The 18,683-nt window shown below is 37.1% G+C and overlaps 1 long non-coding RNA gene across 3 annotated transcripts in view; it reads right to left on the minus strand.

The window, feature by feature from the left end:
- The window catches only part of LOC118020778, a 60,350-nt gene that overhangs the window by 12,546 nt on the left and 29,121 nt on the right, over positions 1-18,683 (minus strand). The window lies entirely within an intron of this gene.

Below are 18,683 nucleotides of genomic sequence, written 5' to 3' on the forward strand. Positions count from 1 at the left end.
AGAAAGAAAGAAAGAAAGAAAGAAAGAAAGAAAGAAAGAAAGAAAGATGTCACTAAATATACAAAAAAATATGTTCAACTTGTCTAATAAAGACACAAAAAGTACGATCTTAACTGGTCTATTGCTATCCTTCTTTTAAAAATAATAGTGTTTTAGCCAAAATATCAGTCTCATGTATAGCTGGCATGAGTATAAATCAGTACGAAATTTCTGGGGAGCACTTTATCAGTATGTACCAAAAGCCTCAAAAATATTTTTACACTTTTGAGCGGTTATTATTCCACACCCTGGAATGTATCCTAGGAAATGAATCCTTAATTTTTCCAAAGACTTTTGAACAAGCAGAGTTTGTATGAAGAGTGAGACTCTAGTCTTCCCTCCCCTGCCCAAGTCAGAACACAGAGCTGTCCTGTCGTGTAGCCCACCCAGAGCAACCTAAGCTGGGAGAGGGAGAGCTCTGCTGGAATGAAAGACAAGCCCATGCATCACAGAAGTCTTCTAACTTTGAGAAATGCCGTGGCTATTTGCAGCATGAAGCTGACAGAAGGAACCAGAACCCTGGAGCTCTCAAAAAAGCCACAGCCAATCCACCCTTTGAACTGGCTCGCTTGCCTAAGTGCCAATCGAACCCCCCGAACAGGAGGGGTCATGGTAAGGAGCTTCCAAGAAACACCAAAAGGTTGTACTCAAAAATACGTCTGACTGCCTCCTCTTTGACTGAAGTCAACCCTCAGTTGGTTATTGTGCAATCACATTCTCCCGCCTCCCGTATCTTATCAGCATGAACGTGATAGAAGTGCCTGAAGGAAAGACACTACAACAGCAGGAAGTACCAGCGCAAAGACAAATCACTCGTATCATATCTCAGGCGCAACAGTTGTCATAGCCTTATTTATAGCAAAAGATTGGAAATTAACCAAATGTCTAATAATAGTGGATTGGTTAGAGGAGGTATGGCACATCCATATGATGGATCGCAATACTGTTATTAAGAATGTTCTCAAAGAATACTTAGTGATATGGGGGGGATTAATAACTATACACCAAAATAAACAAGTAGATTACTGTGAAGTTGCCTCTCATGCAGGAGATAGGTTTTTAAATCAGGATGAAAAAGATCACATATAGTTAACATTACCCTTGAAAATCTCCAGGTTGGATAGCAAATAACCATAACTTCACCATAGTTTTTCTTTTTAGCATTAGAATAGGTAACTGTGTCTGTGCCTGAGCACCAAAGCAGCTGGCCTGAGTTGAGACCATGTTGTAGGAAAAATATGTATTTTTACCACTGGAGTCATGATCACTGCTGTAAGATGCACATACCATAAAAGATACACAGGAATTGAGACACAGAGACTGAGGAAACAGTAAATTCCTATCACCCATCTGGTGCTTATTCTGGGACATATACTTGTGAACAAAATGAAGGGGAATATTTTTAAACCTATTTAAACTGTTGTCCTCTTGCACACACACACACACAGAGTAAAATTCACATAAGTTAAATGTGTGTAGTGATTATCTGTATAAATCATCATCTACAAGTCCAAGTCTGTGTTAAAATTTTCATTTTAGGGGTGCCTAGGTGGCTCAGTCGTTAGGCGTCTGCCTTCGGCTCAGGTCATGATCCCAGGGTCCTGGGATCGAGCCCCGCATCGGGCTCCCTGCTCGGCGGGAAGCCTGCTTCTCCCTCTCCCACTCCCCCTGCTTGTGTTCCCTCTCTTGCTGTGTCTCTCCGTCAAATAAATAAAATCTTTAACAAAAATAAAATAAAATTTTCATTTTATACAGATATGCATACAAGATCCAGAAAGAGTATATGCAAAAATTTAACAGCCATCATCTCTAATGAGATTACGGGTATTGTGGGGAGTTTTCGCCTCTTATTTTTCTGTATTTAAAAAAAGTTTTTTAAATGAACATTTATTGCTTTATCAGAAAAAATAGTGACTGTTTCTAACTGGCACTCACAAAACATAGATGATATCTTTAAAACCAAGCCTTATTTGATTACAAATGCTTAGAAATATATAGTATTTGATGTGCAACCTATATATCAAAAGAACAAGCACTTGGTTAAACAAACTGCTGCTAAACACAACAGAAACATGAGAACATACGTATAGTGCAGGAAGTCTCAACAGAATTCTATTAGTCTACCTCGGTCAAAGCAGTGTTATTAGGGACTATTGAACAGGACACAGAAACAGCCTCCTTATTTTGAACTGGACATTAAACTGTACTTGTCAAAAGAAAAAAGGTTCTATCTAGATATGGATTATGTAAATATACAGAGTCTATAGTAAATTACGTTAGGAGATGCCTTCTGAGCTTCCCTGAATTCCTACCCTTTATGCAGCTGCCTAAAATTTCATTAAAATACCTATTACAGCCATACACTCTCAGCTCCATTCATAAAAAATGCATAGACGCATTCATGTAATGAAGGAAATTTCTCACGGAAACACATATATCACTCTGGTAAGTCTGTTTTAGTGACTGGAAAAAATAAATGTCTCATATGAGAAAGATTTTAAAGACAGGTCAGTTAAAATAGTTCTCTGATTGTGCAAAATTACTGGTGGTTGATCCATTGTGTCAGATGTGAAATGAGATTAAACTGTAAGAGTCAGTTTTAAATTCTCAGCATTAAATTGAATTAATAAATTGAGCAAAGACGTGGTTCAAGTAGGATTGAAAGGTTCTGCTAAAACCAGACTGTTTAGATCCATTAGCAACACAGCTACAAAGAAAGAATATCTTATCAGAAAGGAGTGTAGGCTGTGGAAAATTAATAGAGAGTGCTAGACCCAATCTTGGTGTAGAATTACATGGAAGGGATTAGGAAGTGAGGGGAAGGTAATTAAGTAGAAAGAACAGCCGGAAAGAACTGAAAAGCGAAAGATCAGATGGTCTGAGGTTGAGCCCCTCACCATCTGTTGGCAATCATCAAAATTTATTTGATCTTATTGTGTATTTACTTTGTAAAAGGGGGGAAAGAAACTCATTCTAATGAATGAATAGGTGGGATACAAGGTGAATGCCCATTATAACAGAGCTCATTATTGCTGGGAGCAGAATCATTGCCATTGCAACATAACAAATACAATTAATGCAATCTAATTGTTCCATCTTTGTTCATGTCTCTGCCATCAGATTCATAAAAAGGTTCTTATGCTTTCCTGGCCTTGTGTGATTTAGTTGGAGGGTTTTGTCTGTAATTTTACTGTCATTGTTTATTGTATGTCTGTCTATACAATTTGCTCTTGTAAAATTTCTTAGCGACTGCATGTATCCATTAGCAAAGTAGGTCAACCAGCCACTTATGTTTCCCCCTTCTAATCTCCATCAGCACCTGTGATTTCAGTATCAGTTAACGGTGTTAACTATCCACCCAGTTATACAAAGAAGAAAACTCAATTCTTTCCTCGACTTTACCTCTGGCCCGCATATTCACTCAACTACCAGATCCTTCTGAATGTTTTTCCTACATGCTTTCCTTTTCAAATATTTTGGTGCTTCCTCCCATCTTTTCCCCCCTCTACTGCAACTTTAGGCTTTCATGGTCTTTCACCTTAACTGCTACCTGCCTCTCTTCCTGTCCCCCTCAAATCCATCTGCCATCACACAGAGAAAACACAAATCTGACCTTTCAATCTCCTGTGAAAAGATTTCCGTTTCCACATCACTTACAGGATAAAGTCAAAAGGCATCTGTGTGGTATATGAAACCCTTCACTACGGTGTCCCCTGACAATTTCACCTCTCTAGCTCTGCTCTCCCATCTCACAGTTTATACCCTTCAGCAAAACCAGAGTGATTTATAAAGCAACTACTAATAAATAATTAAGCAATTTTATTATAATCAACTCATGACATGCCTTGGGGATGAGTATTTTTATTCATTCTTTACGCCTGTGCCATGCATTACTATTTTAAAATTAGCTGCTTGGGTTTTAGAGTGCGAGCCCTGCAAGTAAGGCAGAATGGACAACACAGCCAGCTGTCACACAGGGGCATCTGTACAAGAGGTCTCAGCACAGCTCGGCTAGACTAGCAGATACATCATCGTATCTCTGGACACATATTAGTATTGCCCACCAGTCGAGCAGTGTGCAGCTACGCAGGAGAGCTGTATATTTTCCTTTATTAAAAAATGATTGAGACAGTGTCATTCTTTGTCTAGTGTCATCTTTCACGTACCTAGCAACACACTTTTAACATGCCGGATATTTGAAGGCTTTATCAGAAAAGGCTGGCTGCTTCGAATCAAGGGTTTTATTTAATTTAGCTCTGAAGTTGCTGGAGGAAAATAAATTGATGTCAGGTTTTTAATTTTAAAGTTACATTTGCATTGCAGGTGGACTATTTAACAGTTCACATAATCAATAAAATTACTGCTGAAGCACGGGGTGTGTTAATGAGAGACTCTAATATCTGAGTAAGTAGTTTCTTTCTGAAAAGTCAAATCATGTTTGTTTGCTTGCTTAAGTTTGTTAATCATAAGAAATCACCTTCTTTCAAGGGAAAAATAGCTAAATGTTTCAACAAGGTACTTGGCTCCTTGCACATGATAGGGATTAACATTATCTTGGTAAGTAAAAATAGTCCACCCCATTCCCCCTACCCTAGAAAAGAATGTGCAGATCCAAATTTGTGTAAACTGGCTTAAAGTGCTGATTCATTACTGTGCCAAATGCCAGTGAAGAAATATTTTTAAATGTCTTTAGTGTTCTACATATCTACAAATGGGATGAAATAAACATCAGGCTAGTTAAAAGTGACACTACATTTCTTAAACATTAAATTTTCTTTTCAGAAAGAAGAGAATTGTTTCTATTTTGTTTTTGAGCAGCAGTTTTAAACTACATATTTCAACAACTTTATTGAAGCATCATCAACACAATAAACTGTACATGTTTAAAGTATAAAATTCAATGTATATATTTGATATACATGGATAGACTTTATTGTTTCTAGTTAAAAAGTCAGAAAAATAAAGAAGAAAACTATCGACTATATTCATAGTACTATAATCACCATTAAAACCTTTAAAACATTGTCCTTCCAAGTTTTAAAAAATCTATTCGTGTATATGTATGAATAAAATAGATATATGCTTCTACTTCTACAAACTGGACAAACTGCATATACTGCATATACTTTCCCTCGTTTAACTATTAAGTTTTCATGAATATTTTCCATGTCTTTACCTATCTTCCTAAAGACGATTTTCAGTAAAATCAGTAGTAAAATAGTTACAAAATGAATGATGAAGGAAATAATCACCTATAACCACAGAAATATAAAGTAATAACCATACAAATAATCATTATTAAACTCAATTTTAATCTACATAGATGAATTATAATGCTAGATATGTATCATATACACATATGTTTTTATTTTTATTAATTAGTAATCAAACTACCTGTATTATTCTCAAGTGAATTTTAATGAGCATATTGTGTATTTATAATTTTTTGCTGCCAAAAGTTAAAAAATACAGAAATGCATGAAGAAGGATATTATCACCAATAACTCTAGTAATACAAAAAAATTACTATTAAAACTTTGGAATAATATTTTTCTGGAGAGATATACATAAACTGCATTATTATTTAAACACTATTTGTAATCTAAATTTGATATGGGCATTTTTTTTCATGTCATTAAGTATCTTTTTAAGGAATAACTTCAAATAGCGAAGTAGCTCTAGAGTTGACAACACTGGTATTTTTTAAATCTTGGCCAATTTATAGCTAAATTTTTTATTTCAAAAAAATGTGCAATCCTTTGGTTAGTAATGAAATTTAACTTTTTTCAAATGCTCATAGGCCTTTTAAAAAAATATTTATCTTGTCAGTTCTATATGCTATATTTTTTCCTAATATGCTTCTCCTTTGTTTTTACGATAATATTCTTACACAGAAGTTTTCAATATTTTCCTTCATAATTTTCTTTGCATTTTTGCTTAGCTTAAATATTCATTTCTGTATTTTAAAATTTATTGTATTTTATGGTTTTAATTTTCACATGTGGAATTTATTTGGTAAATGATGTGAGGTAACCAAGCATCCTTGCACATGAAATTGAAATGGCATCTTTATCACATAATAAATTCTTATGTATGCATTTGAATTTAAAATTTGTGCTAGTGGAGTGATGAAAGCTGCAGTTCAATCTCAGAGCTTTTGTTCCTTTTGTATCTGCTTAGTTAAATGTGGCATTGATTTAGGGTGGTGCTTTTTTTTTTTTAACACTCTATAAAGTGCTGTTATTGAAGACTTACATTTCAATTTATATACACACATACAATTATTTTTCCTCTTCAGATTTATATTTTCTGTTAGAGCAATACAAGTTTTCTACAGAAAAAAACTGTAACTAAAAGTATAAAGAAGCAACAAAAATTAGTTAAATCCTTCTTAATCTTAGTATTCAATAGCAACCACTGATAACACTTTGGCATAATTAATTCTAAGCTTTTTTTCCTTTTTCACTTCACTTTGTAGAGGCTACGAGAGATGTAAATAAAGGTTTCTAAATGGTTTTATAACAATGGCGTTTTTATTCTTCTCATAAAGCTTTAAATTGTTTCATAATAATGAAATTCTTTATTCTTTTAATGGAGTTTGAAATATATTTTTTAAAGAACCTAAATGTATGAGCTCATACTCTGAAAACAGAAAACAAGTATGTTTTCTTACTGGTGAAAATGAAAATTCTCTATTTCACCAGCGGGTGGCAATCTCAACATATACCCAGTTTGGTGCTGTCAATGGAACCCGTTCGTGCAAAGGGGAAAACTAACCTAAAATGTCCGACAAACATAACTCCAGCAGCTGTTGTTGCCCTTCAGTTGTTGTGATTTAAAAAAGAAAACGAGAAACCTGCAGAAATAATCACAAGTGAGAACATTACACAACATGGAACAAAATTACCTTGGCTTAATGTGGGCTCGGTGAAAATAAAAGCTATGTGTTAAAATACTATTACTTAGGTGCTTCCAAAGAACACAGTGTTTTAAATATTTCCAGATAGGACTAAGAGTTTACATCAAACAAACATCCTACAGTTACACGAATTACGACTATTGCTGAAAAACAGAACAAAACAAAAAGTAATGGAGACTACTACTGTGATGGGAAAAGAGCAAATTTGAGTTACTGGTGAAACATCCAAACACATAGTTGAGCCACCACTAGAGTTAAAAGCAGTCGGGATGGTAGAAGGCTTATAAGGGCAGGAGAATCCATATGGGGATAGTAAGTAATAGCCAGAAATTGCACTTATCTCCGATTTCAGAATCAAAAACGAGCAGAAAATCAAAGTACTTGTTTTTTTAAGTGCAAAATTCAATGATCCCAAACATCAGATCATGAAAGAAAGCAGTTCTTGGTACTCTCGCTGATAGTTTTGACCAACACATTTAGATACTTAGTCTCCAAGCCAAATATAGTATAAATATGGCATCTTTTTTTATTTTGTAGAAAAACCATGTTCTTCTTTGCATTAATAATTAAAAAAAAAAAAAAGACTAAATAGTACAATCACTTGAGAGACAATCCTCAACATGCCGGGCAGTCTAAGATTGAGGGCAGGGCTCTGCTGCAAAGCTGTAGAGTGTGTCTCCAAACTGAGTACATGCTCTGAAAAAGACAAAGCTTTGAATCCACTCTATCCAACCCAGTTCCCTCTTCCTGACCATGAATCCAGGCCCGTTGGCTATCTACAGTCTGTTAGTTCCAATTTCCCACCTGTTTGTACTCCAGTGCTTTAGAACCTATTGAGCCTGGGGGAGCAGGGCACAGTGAGAGTCTGACTCAGGATTCAGCAATGCTGAGGGCCCTCTGGCAAACTGGTTAGGTGCTCCCTCAGTAAAGACTGAAGAGCCTCTAGGGGCACTATTCGGGGAGGGGGGGAAGGGTAGGGGGAAGGACAATAAAGCTGACCTAGACCTAGAAATAAAGCCATAGCAGTTGTAAGAGTAAGGGCTTCTAAAGTGTGGTGACTCCTGATGGTAACTACCCCCAACCCAGCCTCGGGGATTTGTATTAAAAATTGACTATAAATAGAAATCTAAAAACTGCAAACCTCCTCACTAGCATCTAACACCAAAGAAAGACACATTCTCATCCCCTGCCTTATCCAGTCTTTTCAACCATTTCTCATAATGTAAGGCTGCCAGACGCCGCCCCCCCCCCCACTTGCTTCTCGTTACCAGTGTCATTCTCAGGGTATAGATTACCATAATCAAACCCAGTATCCTATCAATGAGGAATAAAGCAGGGCTCCTGTAAACCGGACCCTTTTTCTGCATTAATAGAACACAATATTCCTTTAGCTTTTTCCGTACTGACTTAGAGCTTTGAATAAATATTTATCAGAGGTCAGTTTAATGTGAACAGAGCTAAAAGAGGCAATCTGCTATCTTAAACACTATGTGAACCATATTCAGCACTCCAGCGGGGATTAAAGTCACCTCAATAGATGGTGATAGATGAATTAATGCATAATCAAGTGCCAAAAGGAGCATGGCAGATTCCAAGAGCTTTAGTAGTTCAGAGTCAAGGAGTAGTTATGGCAGACAGGACTTAACAGCTAACATTCACTGAGTGTTTATTCGTGCCAGGCTCTGTCCCGTGTTCTCTCAGTAGCATGATCTCATTTAATCCTCACATCAACCTTGTGAGTTAGATACTATTATTATCTCCATTTCACAAGCAAGGAAACTGAGCCTTAGAGATGTTAAATAATTGATCCAAGAGTACACATTCGTAATCGGGAAGATCTAGTTCTTGAACCTAGACAGCTTGACTCCATTCTGCTATGCATTCTCCCTACACAGCTGTGGCACCATCAGTTTCTCAGTCATGCCCGAAAAATCAGAGGTGTCTCATTTAGCTTAGTTCATGGTGGCTGCTTTCTGATCTTCAGGGACTCACACTTCTAGGCTCCCTTTTTTTATGTGAAACCAGGCAAACTGGACATAATGAAACAGTCTGAAGCTTTGTCACATCTGAGTCCACTGCATTCATGAGGATCCAGCCCACGTTGGCAGGCTAGGGCTCCGTGAAAATGAGCAGCATAAACATCAAAATAGCCCGTAATGAAAGACTTATGAACAGAGCTAATATTATGATCTATTTTTGATTTGGGGATAGTTAACATAGTTAATTTAAAACTATTTACATCTCTTTTCACTCAAAAAAACAAGCATGACAGAATGCATAATGTGTGCAAGGTGCTGCAATAGATACTATGGGTATCCACTGCAGGGCTTTGGGAGATGTTTATGGATCTTTAGAAGCAGATATGCTTCTTAAGGTTTTTTCCTTGGGACTTAAGTTTTTAATTCTAAGCACACAAGGCTATCGTGACAGTGGTGAGTATGGAAGATACTACATAACACCAAAGGGAAATACACCAAAAAGGAAAAAGCCTCCCCCCAACATTAATTGAGAATATTTATATTAATTGAAACCAATAACTCCACACCTCTTATGATCATATTCTCAGCCTCAGGAGGACAGTGCTGTGAATAATGATAAAGTAGAAAGAATTCCTTCCACAGTAATAAAATATTTGGTCTTTCTATACTGTTCTGAGGGGAGGGAGCAAAACAAAAAAATTTGTCAATAAATATATGAATAATCCCTATTAGACTAATGAAAAGTGAAAAGTGATTTTATGTTCTTCGTTAAACAACTTAAACATTTACCTAGACAAGTACTATATTTAAGGAGCCAAATTCTGCCTCAAAGCGAACCAGCTGGCCATGAAATATAATCTCTTGCTGGATGGAGGATAAACAGAGTTGAGTTCTTCGTGCAGAACATGCAATGAAGATGGAAAGCACATTGCCCTGGGATTTGTCCGAGCAGGTGTCAGCAGCCTCTGTGACATGGCTGCCAAGTCTTTATTTATTCCCTCTCTCACGACCTGGAAGAGGGAAGGAGCCTAGTATCCTTAAGTCATTCACACACATAGGCCCAGAAGTGGATGCACTTTGAGGCGGCTAGGTTAAATCTATAAGCAGAAACACTATGAAAAACACCTGGTCTATGTTTGCTGCTCCACTGAAAATGTGGGGATGGGGCATTTCCCCCAAAGAACCTCTCTTTCCACAATTCGTTACTGCTCCTAGGGCTTCTTTAGAGTCTTCAGAATTTCCTTTTATAATGCAAATACCCTTAAGAGAGACCGCACCTTATATTAGCGCAAAGCCTTAGGACGTTGAAAGACAGACACCACTCAAGCATACTTACGATCTTACCATACGAGAAGAGAACATTTCAGTTCCATGTGTTTATTTGGTTCCATTGGTGTGGGTGTGGGGGCAGAGTGACAGGGAAAGGCCAAGAGTGTTGTTGGTTATGAAAGGGAGTAGCTGCTTATTTTCTTGCTGTTCTGCTTGTCTGCATTAAGATCTCTGAGGAAGGTGCAGTAGATCAGCTTTGAGGCTGGAATACCACATTACAATCATATTTTACATATATTTATGCTACTGAGTGGGTCAGTAAACAACAATAATCGAGTTCTGACCAGAAGCAGCATACTGTATTTGGGATTTATGAGAACAACAAAAAATATGGTGTGGTTTACCTCCAGTTTGCTAGCCAACAGGATTTTTGCTACTATTTACCTACTCACCAGAGACAACTGGAGCAATGTTATTAGTCTTCCAGGTCATCATGATAAATAATAAGAGTTGTAAGTGCACTTGGATCGTTAAGGAAACATTTACTTTTTTCCATTTTATCCCTATATAATTCTTTTCTTTTCTTTTTTAGTTTAATCCTAAATAGTCTTTAGTCTATATATAAGAAGAGGGATGTTATGTAAGATTGATGACAGAGAACTAATTAGAGACCTTTAAAAATCTTCATAATTCGTTCTCTGTCATCAGTCTTCCGTATCCACCCGTATCTCTAAGGTATTTTGTTGTTGGTCTTGACTACCCGATATTCATCTCCTACTTCTTTGAGCAAATTGCACAGTTTTCCTTGGCAAACTATTTATCCACCTCTCAACAACCGATCTGTATATTTGGGGTGGCATACCATCCTGGTCCCCGGCCAATCAGAGCAACAGATCCCCCAGGAGATTGGGTGGGAATCACATGACCCAAGTTGGTCCCATTACCATGGCTCCAGGGATTTGTGAGGAAACCCCAGAGTAGACACTCTCTCCCTTTTCCTCTGGATTTGAACGCAGGAGAAGTTAGGTCTAGAGTTACCCCAAGAATAAAGCAAGCCCAGGAGACAGCAGAATTCAGAAAAATGGCAAAACTAGGCCCTGATGATATTATTTGAGTCCTGCATCAAACCCCGAGCTGCTCTGTTCCATGAGCCAATATGTTCTTTTTCTTAAGCTATTTGGAGTTAATCTTCCTTTCCCAAACAGAGGACACCTATCTGATAAACAATTTGGTCGCTTCTTCTTACCTTGTGACTATTGTGTCCTTTTCCCTTCTCTAATTCAGTATATCAGATCTTTAACAAAAATACCAAATCTCCTGGACTAAAGCATATTTTTTCATACTTTATGTCCAAAGAAACTCTGAGAAGTTATGATGTAGCTGGCATTGCCTGCACACTGATAAAACTTCGCTAAGTAAAAGAAGACCCTTGTATATCGAGGTGCGATCTGTTTTTGCTCTGGTGTCACACATCATACAGTCGCACACTGACAAATTCAGATTCCAAATTTTCACTTAAAATGCTTTCAAAATGACTGCATTATGAAATAGCACTGAAATGAAACACTGCGATAGCAGAAGATAGAGATTACCTAGCAGAAGTCGGGCAATGCAATTAAAGGCAACAGAAATTGCCAAATCTTTTTAATAAATCATCAAACTTTCAAAGCTAGGCGAGATGGGGGCAAACGATACATGCTTATAAAGAACCATAGCCGGGCTTCCAATAGTTATCCATCAGAAATCTTTGGCTGACTTTCAAGAGAGGTTATTTAAGTTCTAGAAATGCTTAATTCAATTACAGATAAAAAGAAAGTATGAGTTTAATCAAATAGGCAATGCTTACAAAATTCTAGTGCTCTCCCCTGTTATAGTACCAATGTGTCAATCCTAAACAAGTTGAAGAAGTTAGTCTCCTAGGAAGTGTTTCCAAATGACTGTCCACAGATGGAAAGAATGATTCAGAAGAGCCTTTAGACTCCAAATATATAGATTCAATCTCTATGAAGCCAAAGACATAAAAATATCATTGTTTACATAAACTAATTAACACAAAGGTACTAAATTTTATTAATAGATTCTGGTTCTAAGATACAGACTAATACATACTGATATCTCTTCTTCACACATAAAACCAGAGAATAACAGAAAGAAGGAAGGGAGGGATGGAGGGAAATCTTAATAAGAAAGGAAACTCTTGGTGTGTGTAAACCTGTGAGGTATCACAGAAAGAAAGACTGGCAGCCATAGCAATGAGCCACAATTATAGCCATAAGTTTAGGAGGCATCCAGGCATCCACTGTGTGGGAAGTCATCATAATTGGAAGTCATTATAGGCAAAAAAATCTTTGGGCCCTTTACATCTGGAGCGTGTCACAGTTGCTGTGTTAAGACATTAAGACAGCCATCCTGAACGAAGATACTGCCCTTGCTATAGCCACATCATGCTCTATCAGGAGAACTACATCACCCCACTGGGAGTCAATTTGGATGCCATTAGGAGACCACCACGGCCTAGCATATATACAGGAGAATTCTGTCATGGAAGATACATGTCTAAATAGAATTTATTAATCCCAGAGCAACACCATGAAAGATTGCTGACAAGCTCAACCCCTCAACTCACAAGAAAGAACTTACACCTGAGGAAGTGAGTTAATATAAGGTCTCCAAAGAACATTTCATACTATAGGAGAAATAAAGCAGGGAATTTAATAAAATACCTTAAAAACAAGAACTAGTAGTTATGAAACAAGAATAAATAGCAATAAAAATAATCAGTTAAAGATTTTTTTTTTTAAGATTTTATTTATTTATTTGAGAGAATGAGATAGAGAGAGAGCATGAGACAGGGGAGGGTCAGAGGGAGAAGCAGACTCCCTGCCGAGCAGGGAGCCCGATGCGGGACTCGATCCAGGGACTCCAGGATCATGACCTGAGCCAAAGGCAGTCGCTCAACCAACTGAGCCACCCAGGCGCCCCTCAGTTAAATATTTTTGAAATGAAAATTCCCTCATTAAAATATACAACTTAATAAACAGACTAAGGGGCGCCTGGGTGGCTCAGTTGGTTAAGCGACTGCCTTCGGCTCAGGTCATGATCCTGGAGTCCCGGGATCGAGTCCCACATCGGGCTCCCTGCTCAGCAGGGAGTCTGCTTCTCCCTCTGACCCTCCTCCGTCTCATGCTCTCTCTCATTCTCTCTCTCGCAAAAAAAAAAAAAAAAAAAAAATTAAAATAAAAATTAAAAAATAAATAAACAGACTAAGACTGGATTTACTGCAGAGTAAATTGCTGAGCTATCATATATTGCTGAGGATTTCTTCTAGAGCATAAAACAGAGGCAATGAGATATAAACTCTGGAGGAAATTTTAGGAGATATAGCACATAGATTCAGAAGTTCTAATAACTCACTTAAAGAATTTTCATAAGAGGAGAGGAAAGACAAGCAGGAAAAGCAATGTTTGGAGAAACAGAGGCAAAGAATTTCTAAGAACTAAGTGATGAGATTCCCTTGTTAAAAGAGCTCACCAAGTGCTACCAGAAAACTAATTCAATAAGAAAAAAAATCCAAGTCTAGAAACTTCAGAGTAAAATTGCAGACCATGAAAGGTAAGAAATAAACCCTTCTGTTTCTCCTCTTTTTTCTGCTACCTAATTAGTTTCCTTTCTTCCACTTCTCTTTCTTTGGGCGGGATAGCATGGCCAAAGGCACAGGAGGCAGTAGTGGGCCTGGAGCTGAAGAGGTGATTGGGCCATGGGGCCAGCACTGTATCTGAGGAGGTGCAGTAGAGACAGGAGCCAAGTATGCATGAGGACAGGGAAAGGGGAGCAATGAGGAGATGATGGTGAAGCTAAAGGCCAAAGATATGGCTCCTGTGATCAGGAGATTAGTTGCATATAGGAGGGTGGAGGGGAAAGAGCAACCGTATTAAGGATAATGGGAGCCAGATCTAACAATGTTGGAGAAGTGAATTACAAATATGAAAAGGAGGAAGGCTAGAAAGAGGCCTGAGTTGTTAAATTGGAATTGGAGGTACCAATGTGAACTCATGTTTTTGTTTGATATATTTATGTGGGTAGATACACAGACATAGATATATATGTATCACAATATTGTGTGTGCATGTTTACTTACGCATATATATTTTCTACCTTCTACTGAGAGGGTCTAGGAGCAATGACTCTCTAGTAACTAACAATGAACATAAGTGAGTGCCCAGATCCAGCAGGTTCAAATAAGTATCAACAACATCTGAATAACACAACTTAACATTTGCTAATATATAAAAATATATACATGTATATCTATGTATACACTTATATGTATATATAATCTATATAGTATACATATATATGCACATACATATCAGAGTATGAATATATATATATGTGTATACACACACATATTACACACAGAAAATAACCTTCCTTTCTTTTTTTTTTATAAGTTTTTTAAAGATTTTATTTATTTATCTGACAGATAGAGAGACAGCGAGAGAGGGAACACAAGCAGGAGGAGTGGGAGAGGGAGAAGCAGGCTTCCCGCTGAGCAGGGAGCCCAATGCGGGGCTTGATCCCATGACCCTGAGATCATGACCTGAGCCGAAGGCAGATGCTTAACAACTGAGCCACCCAGGTGCCCCTAACCTTTCTTTCTAATATAAATAAGTTTACAACAAATAACCATGTGCTACCCACAAAGGAAGGTTCAACAAAATACAAAAAGAAAAAAAAAAACCCTGATATTATGCACACCATGTTCAGTGCCCACATGCAATGAAATTAGATATAGAAACTAAAATAGCAAAAAATAAAATAAAAACCCATAAAATAATAGTAAATGAAAGATTTATTTTCTGGTTCTCAAAACTATCAGTAAATGGATAGGGCATTTCATAATTAATGGCATCTTAAAATTAAGGAAATATAAGCCCAAATCTCTTATTCAAAATTGCAAAATCCAGAAACCTCTGAAAATCTAAAGTGATTTTATATTCATTTGGTAGCAAAATATAATCTGATCTGAAATTATTTAGTAGCAAAAGCTGATCTAAATTGACAAGAGGCCATTCAAAGACTTTATTCTACTAAGAGTATGGATATTCCTATGTTAGTGGCAAAAAAAAAAAAATCGTATTTTTGAGTAGGCAGTGCTGACCCAGGCCCCTCTGGGAGAAGTTACATCATAAATTCACATGTGGTATATGGATTTACGGTACCATTCTAAAATCTAAAAATTTTTGAACTCTGAAACACACATCAGACCTCAAGTGGTTTTTATAGCAAATGTAGACTAGTACAATATTTCTTCTGCATTCTTAACCTAAGAAAAAGGGGTAATGAGGGGAGCTGTTCAGCTCCAATATCTGTATTTCCACCTCCTAGGAGCTTCCCAATCAAGTATTTTTCTGTGGCAAGACTACAATTTTATGGCCATTATAATATGCAAACTTAAACTGTTTTTTTCTTTCTTTTCTTTCATGTGGAGAATGATGGAATGCAAACATTTTCCCTCACTTAGAGGCAGGGTTTCAATATTAAGAAAAAGAACTAATATTTTGGCTGTTAATGATTCAACCTCCAACGGTAATGAGCCATCAAAGTTTATTGTGGGGGGGAAAAAACAGGAGAACTAAATTTGAGGAAGGGAAAATGTCTGTGAGGGAAGTCTGAATAGAGAGGAGTGGGTTTTCCACCACCTTCCCCCTATCCCTGGCTAAAAGGAAGATGGAAAGAGGTGAGTAAATGAAAGGGAGTACCAGAAGGAGCCCCAGGAGTCTCACAGCCCAAGAAAGAGCTTGCTGCATGGGGAAGAAACAAGTGGGTAGATCTAATTAAGGACTACTGCCAAAAGCACTATTCTAGTACCCAGAAAAGAATGGAAGGTGAGTAAGCAGGAACTCTCACTCTAGTGAGAATGTCACTACTCCAGCTGATCCTCTCTTTAGCAAAGATAAAGGACTTAATTAGAACCCACTGCTTCACCAATTGATTTTAAGCAGGGATGCTGACTTCTGGATTATAGGCTTCTACTAATCTCTTACTGAATAACCCATTGAGGAAATCTCCCTCCTGATTATGATACCCCAGGACCTCTCAAAACCCAAGATAGGAGAGAGAAAACCTAGATGACTAGTATAGTAGGAATGACAGGGCAATCACTCCTTGCATTTCTACCGCAGGGGAAAGAGTACAGAAATGAATAAGACTTTATTTTGTAAGTAGCCTCAGAGACTATCCTCCAGCTGAAGGATTTGCAAACACAATAGCTTATGTCCCAGCTATCTCAACATCTCTTTATTGATAGTTGTTACTAGAGGTGTGGGCAGTTGTAGTTACTGAACCAATCTATAGACTTTGAAATAAAAAGTACAAGAAATCATATTAAAAATAATTGTAATGTAACTGATTCAATGCAAAAACAGATTTTGTATCGGAACTACTAAAACAAAGAAAGAAACTTCAGCAACAACAACAACAAAACCCCAGGAAACCTTTATAATCTTACAGACCTATTTCCTATGTTGACTGGGTCTATCTTAAATTTCACAGAGGCAAGCTCTTATTTTTCATGCTTTCGTGGACCATCATTCTACCCAAACATGCCTAACTTCCATTAACACCTGAATGCATTTCTTCCTTAAGAGTTTCCATAAATGAAAATACAAATCAAAACTATGATGAGATATCACCTCACACCTGTCAGAATGGCTACAATCAAAACCACAAGAAACAACAAGTATTGGCGAGAGTGTGGGAAAAAAGGGTTCCTCTTGGGTGCCTGGGTGGCTCAGTTGGTTAAGCGACTGCCTTGGGCTCAGGTCATGATCCTGGAGTGTCTGGATCGAGTCCCGCATCAGGCTCCCTGCTCGGCAGGGAGTCTGCTTCTCCCACTGACCCTCCCCCCTCTCATGTGCTCTCTCTCTCATTCTCTCTCTCTCAAATAAATAAAAAATAAAATAAAATCTTAAAAAAATAAAAAGGAACCCCCTTGCACTGCTGGTGGGAATGCAAACTGGTATCACCACTGTGCAAAACAGTATGGAGGATCCTCAAAAAGTTAAAAATAGAACTACTCTATGATCCAGTAATTGCACTACTGGGTATTTACCCATAAAATACAAAAACACTAATTCAAAGGGATACATGCGCCCTATGTTTATAGCAGCATTATTTACAATAGCCAAATTATGGAAGCAGCACAAGTATCCATCAATAGATGACTAGATAAAGAAGAGGTGGAATTTTATTTAGCCATAAAAAAGAATGAGATCTTGCCATTTGCAATGAAATGACTGGAGCTATAGGATATTATGCTAATTGAAATAAGTCTGTCAGAGAAAAAAAAATACCACATGACTTCACTCATGTGGAATGTAAGAAACAAACAAGCGAAGGAAAAGAGAGAGAGACAAACCAAGAAACAGACTCTTAACAACAGAGAACAAACTGATGGTTACCAGAGGGGAAGTGGGAGGGACAATGGGTGAAAGAGGCGATGGGGATTAAGGAGTGCAATTGTCTTAATGAGCACAGCGTGATGTATGGAATTGCTCAATCACTATATTGTACACCTGAAATTAATATAACACTGTATACCATATTACTATACTGGAATTAAAATAAAACTAAAATAAAAAATAAATAAAAGAATTTCCATAAATGAACAAGCCCAAGGAAGCGTTATGTTAGATTATAATTTTCAAAAGAAGATAAAATCATGACTCTCATACAAATACAAAATTAACATATGCCAAAGGTGTTCTTTAACCCATTAGTTAAATGAGAGACCCATTACAATGGGTTCAAAAGGAGACCTCAAAGAAGACACATTCATGAATCTGTAATATTGACACGAATTTGTAAAACTGGCTTTTCCATAGGAGTAAAAATGTTTTCCCTCTATTATACAAAATTTCTGTGCATATCTACAGACAAGAATTATTTGCATTGTTAGCCATTTTCTACAACTTAACTTCATGCTGTATGGAGTTGTAAAATAGCTAGAGACAGGTTGCATATTCCTATAGGTTCAGATAATCCCCAAAGGCTCTGGGATTGTGTTGAATATATAGACAGAAGTCTTCTTTGCTTATTCCAAAGTCTTACATTTCCCCTAATAAGTATTACTTGAATACAATTTTTAAACTGTGACAGCTATTTCTGCAATTCTATAAGTCAAGCTGAGGATTCTGTATTAAAGGAAATGTTCATCATTCATGTGGATAATAAATGTCAAGGCTTTTTGATAATTGTCAAAGTATCAATGACAGTGAGTTGGCAGAAATGATTAGTTCCTGTTCTGATACTTACTAGATATACTTAGTTGGCAAAAACTTAGGCAAGGATAAAGGGAGAGAAAAATATTTTGTCAATCATTACTTTAAAAATAATGTTCAGTAGAAGAAACATCTTGATAGTCATCAACAGCAATGTCAATAAATATTTTTATATGTGCTGTAGTATTTCTGGGT

This window comes from Mirounga leonina, unplaced genomic scaffold (genome assembly GCF_011800145.1).
Source record: "Mirounga leonina isolate KUSES-001 unplaced genomic scaffold, KU_Mleo_1.0 Mir_174, whole genome shotgun sequence".
Classification (NCBI taxonomy): Eukaryota; Metazoa; Chordata; class Mammalia; order Carnivora; family Phocidae; genus Mirounga; species Mirounga leonina.